Source organism: Anneissia japonica, unplaced genomic scaffold (genome assembly GCF_011630105.1).
Source record: "Anneissia japonica isolate Jap-2015-1 unplaced genomic scaffold, ASM1163010v1 scaffold3711_len311769_cov181, whole genome shotgun sequence".
Lineage (NCBI taxonomy): Eukaryota > Metazoa > Echinodermata > Crinoidea > Comatulida > Comatulidae > Anneissia > Anneissia japonica.
The window spans coordinates 105,926-111,580 of NW_022758350.1; the positions used below are offsets into that span (position 1 = coordinate 105,926).

Here is a 5,655-nt window from a genome sequence, read left to right on the forward strand (position 1 = left end):
CCCCTAGATACCCACTGTCTGAATCTGAATCTGAATCGTAAAGTTGTTTATCTTTTTTTGGAGTCTACAAAGTCTACAAAAGTACACGTCACCCCACTTGTGAAGGAAAAATAAACACTGCCTATCAGTATACTAATACACATTATTAAATTGACATTTACGGACAGATATGTCTCTTTATATAATAGTTTCATCAACAGCAATATCTTTATTTTGTCAATGATTATCATCAACAACATCAATTGCATCTTACCACTATCTAAATTGAACACACCTACAGTAGGCTTATTATCAATGAGTCAGAGCCCAAATTTCTGGTGCAGTATAGACCTGCTATTTCCTCGGATAATTCGCGGAAACAAAAGAAATGAAACCAAAAATTATGTACATACGTCAGAATGAAAAATAGAGGAAGCATCCAATGATAATGCTTTCCGTAGCATAATAATAGCAAATGCGCATGAGTTGTGTCTTTTGTATGTAATTAAATAACACTTGCTGAGAATACTAATTTCTCAGCAATTCAGTAACTTCTCTTTGTCTGTTGACTGGCTATGCAATCAACTTAAATTTATCGTTCGTCGAAAAATCTAGATATAATGTGAAGGAATTTCCTGTAATAATTATTTCATTGGCAAATTAGAAAAATTTGGAGAGTGATTCAGGGATAAAGGCGCCGTGATCATTATTTGACGCCAAGATTGTCAGCAAAATTATAAACTGCCTGGGCTAAACATCCTTCTGCAAATAACTAAAATGAAATAATGAATTTTCCAGCAATTTAACTCATCTGTAGTGCAACTTCGTGTTCTGTTATGCAGGCAACGTCCTTCTAATTAGTCTAACCTCATCCGGTCTTCAGGAGCTTAGTTGCTATTCCATAAATTATATTGTTGAACACGGCCTACATTTTAACCACGCCACTAGTACCAAAAAATAGTAATGTCATAAAATGCTTTCAGTTGGACCTTATATCGCAAATTTTTAGTAATAACCCGCTTTACAGTATCCCGTGTCATTCACATCTGTCTAAGTGTTACTTTAATAATGGACTTTTTTGTTAAGGGTACGTCTTTCTAGTGTTATTAATTAATGTTCTTACACTGATAAGTTTTCCCTGATTTTATTTTAAATATTGTAAACATGTTAAGTTGCATGTTAAAGATAACTTTTGTTTAAATCATAGTATCTGTGATAGTCTTCAATATAGGCCTAATTATTTTATATATTAACGATTTTTGATAGTACTGTATTTATAATTTATTATTACCATCTTTTGTAATGCTTTCGTATCGTTCTATCGTTCTTGATACGCTGTTTTGTACCTTTTTACTTCTCCCTCGGCAAGTTTTACAGAAATAAATAAAAATAAATAAACAAATATTATTTGCTAAGGAATCATAACGATTGAAATGGTATTTATTGAAATTAGCTTTTTAAAGCATGGATGGGGGTATGTACTTTATAGTATGGATTTAAGTTGGATTACGAAATTAATAAACACGATCAAATTAGTCATAAATTGTATTATACCTGTAGTAGGCCTAATACACATGCTATACTAATAACGAATTCCTCATAATAATGTGCGTGAGAAGGAGCCCTTTAAAGCTATGGTGTTATTGCAATTTCATGTAATAAATCAATAATGGTTTTTGTATGAATTTTGGAAACTTGTTTTGCAATAAAATAAATGAATCTACCTTATGTAGATTACGCCGAATACTGTAATATAGGCCCTATTATGGTTAATGAAATATCTTGTGTAAGCTATTTCAGCCCTTAATGGAATAGTTTCAATAATATGTCGTATATGACCCAGTCATATATTCAGTGGCAGATTCAAGGGGGAGCTGCCTCCCCACCACCATTGTTAATTTTTTTTTTTTAATTGAGATATAAAGAAAATTATATTCAAATTGTAAGTCTGAAATTGCAATTTCCAGCCATCTAGAGGTGCCATATCACAAATTGTCTTACCTCAGCCCCAACCATGGTGGGGCTGAGGTGGTATATAGATCCTCTCTGTGAAAGTACCTCCCCTGGCCCCCTCTATTTTGAATTCCTGGATTGGATCCACCACTGATAGCCACAGGCCATAGGACTTGTATACAGTACAAAAGTCATTGATTCTAAACTGATAGATGCCAACACCTTATAACCGAATTCACTGTACGAATGAAAGTTATTTGGTCTAGGCCTACTATGGGTATAGAGCTGTTTAAGTCTGTTATCACTAAAATCGCTGCACTTTCGAAACAGAGTTTTCACAGCAAACGTAGCTTTATCCGATGGTCCATTGTTGTGAGGGAGGGGTGATAGAGATATCTGCCGTGCCTCCTCTTAAATTGCGGCAGACAATTCCTAGATCCGAATATTGGTTTCTGTTTCGCCGTCTGATGAGCTAAATTTGGATCCATAAAAGGAATGAAGGACATTATAAACTGTAATGTATGCCTGTATACTTCGTGGTATCAAGCTTGATTGTTCATCTACAGATCATGCTTGAGATGCAGATTTGAGGCAAATATGGGTACGTGCGTCCAGTACTAGATCTCGGGACTGATGATATACATAATCGAAAACCAGAAAATGTGAAACAATAACGGCAACTTACCAATAAATTTAGCTTGTTGGTTGAATACCTGTTCTCCTCTTGGTCTCATACTACGGATGTCTCGCCTTGTTGTATGATATCCGATCTGAGCTTTGGGTATAGCGAATGCTTATTATTCATTCAACGATATAATACGCATGTGCGAGACAAGCATAAAATTTCCCCCAATGAAAACTCACAACCGGGATTGGTTTAGCAGTGACTGGCGTATTTATTTTTTACCCAGTCAGCAGCATGCTGACTGAGTTCTGTTTCTGAGCAGTTTCTTACCCAGTCAGCAGCATGCTGACTGGGTTCTGTTTCTGAGCAGTTTCTTCTTACCCAGTCAGCAGCATGCTGACTGGGTTCTGTTTCCGAGCAGTTTCTTCTTTACCCAGTCAGCAGCATGCTGACTACTGACTGGGTTCTGTTTCTAAGCAGTTTCTTTCTTTGTTTCTGGCAACATTAAAAGGCTACTAGTGGCAAACTACTGTGCCGATTTAATTAAAACTTGGTAAGTAGGATCAGTGCCACTTCGCATTTCACAACTTGGGGTCAAAGGTAACATAAGGGGCATTGGGTCAAAAAACCCATAAAACCGTATAAAAGACTACTTCTCTCACAAATAACGTAGCACAGTCTTGTCCTTTGCACATATACATTGGCATAAGGCAGAGTCTATAGGGTGTTCAGGGATAGGGGGTCAAATGTCATTAAGGGGTAATTTTATTTTTTTTCTGGAAACATTTCAAAACGCTACTAGTGCCAAACGATTGTGCCGATTTCAACCAAACCTGGTCAGTATAACCGGTGACACCTCTCATACACGGGGTGTTTACTACTTGGGGTCAAAGGTCACATAAGGGTCATTAGGGTAAAAAACTTTTTTTAAAAAATGAATAAAAGACTTTTGTCACAAATAACATACACAGTCTTGTCCTGGACACATGTGTATTAGCATAAGGTAGGGTCTATATGGTGTTCAGCGATTTAGTCAAATGCCATTAAAGGGTTATTCTTTTGTTCTATCTGGTAACATTTCAAAATGCTACTATGGCACACGATTGGACCAAATTCAATTAAATTTGGTCATTAAGAACCAGCAACACCTTCTACATCCCTGTCTGGGATCAGGGGTCACATAGGGGTCATCGGGGTTAAACTTTCAAAATAGCCCAATTGAGCTCAAATTTACCAGGAATGATCCTTAGGACCTTCTAAACACAAACAAATACTCTTCACCTCATAGGTCAAAGTTCATAGGTCAAAGGTTCAAAATGTTACTAATGGCAAACGATTGAACGGAATTCAAACAAATTTGATCATTAAGAACCAGTGACACCTCTAACACCCCAGTCTGGGATCTGGAGTTACCTAGGGGTCAAATTTTCAAAATAGCCCAATTCAGCTCGAATTTACCAGGAATGATCCTTAGGACCTTCTAAAAAAAAAAAAAAAAAAAAATACTCTTCGCCTATAGGTCAAAAGTCACAAGGGTAATTTTGGTGAAAATTATCAAAGGAGACCTAGACAAACTGTGTTCTTGGTCGCACTTATGGGGTATGGTGTTGAACCCTAAGAAGTGCAATACCATGACCATCACTTTAAATAAAAACAAAATTAATTATATTTATTTAGTTGATGACAATCCTATTAATAAGGTGCAGCATCATCGTTATCTCGGTATTATTTTAGATTGTTCTCTCACATTTTCTTTTCACGTTGAAAGTCTTCTTAAAAGGTGCAATAGGCTGCTTGGGCTGATGTGGCGCAATTGCACATACCTGGATACTCATTCTAAGATTCATCTCTACCTCACTCTTATTCAACCCAAATTAGATTTCTGTTCTATTATTTTTAATTCATTCTCAAAAACTCAGGCCTCGCGCATTGAGCGGCTTCTTTCCAGGTTTTTGCGCTACATCAGCCACAACCAGACCATTGAGAATAATTTAAATAATGACATTATTATCCTATAAGGATTATAAACTTTCTATATTTTCACCTCTGTCCCGCAGATATCTTAAAGATCTTATTTTTCTATTTAAATGTATGCATTCCATTTGTGATTGTAATTTAGTTTCTTGTTTTGGCTTCCTTGTTCCTGTTCGTAATTTAAGAAATAACAATGTTTTTAATATTCCTTTTAGTAGAGTTAATGTTTAAAAAAAAAAGGTTTATTAGTAGATTAAGTATATCCACGCTCCACTGTGTACTGCCTGATGCCAACTTGTTCTGTCAATTACTAATGATTCAAATTTGGATGGATGGATGTTGAAGCAATTCATATCTCTTTTACATGTGTCTCTGAAGCGTAGCTTTGGACGTCCAACTGGTCTTGTCCCTTCTTCTAATTCCCCATATAGGAAATCCTTGGTGATTCTACCATCTTTCCATTCTACAGAGGTGGCCTAGCCATCTCAATTTTCTTTGTTTCAGAATTGCAAACAGACTTGGTACACCAGAGAGGTTAAGAACTACCTCTTTGGTAATCTTGTCCTTCCAACTAATATTTAGTATGCGGCGGAGACATCGTAGATGGAATGCATTTAACTTTCTTTCCTGAGTTGTGTACAATGACCACGTCTCACTGCCATATAGTAAGATACTTAACACACATGCAACATATATTTGAACTCAGTGGCGTAGAAAAATATTTTTCATTGGGGGGATGATTGGCGTGTTAGCCAGTGTCGTAACAGGCGCGGGGGGGGGGCAGGGGGAAAACTTCCCCTCCCCTGACGGTTTTTACCGGGTCGACCAAGCCGTCGTACCGGGCTGGGTAATAACAGAAAAGATAGAGGGGAGAGGGAGGGAAAGAGAAAGAAGAGGAAAAGAAAGGGAAAGAAAAATAGAAGAGAAAAGTAACTTAAGACAAGAATAAAAAGGAAGATATCATAATGACCAGACTCACAACACCCATGCAACCCCTTCTCCACTTCAAAAACTGTCATAACTTCTTTGATCTATGCTGCCCGATGGCGTAACCACTGGGGGACAAGGAGAAAATATCTATCTTTGAAAAATCTTCCCCACACCCCCCCCCCCCCCCTTTCATC

The 5,655-nt window shown here is 37.1% G+C and overlaps 1 protein-coding gene across 1 annotated transcript in view; it reads right to left on the reverse strand.

Annotated features, from left to right (window-relative positions):
• LOC117125253 (NXPE family member 3-like) overlaps nt 1-2,749 on the reverse strand; it is a 15,363-nt gene extending 12,614 nt beyond the window's left edge. Inside the window, exon 1 of the mRNA XM_033271715.1 lies at nt 2,618-2,749. The gene's annotated coding sequence lies outside the window, so the exon portion shown is untranslated. The remainder of the gene's footprint in view (nt 1-2,617) is intronic.
• Between the last annotated feature and the right edge of the window lie 2,906 nt (nt 2,750-5,655).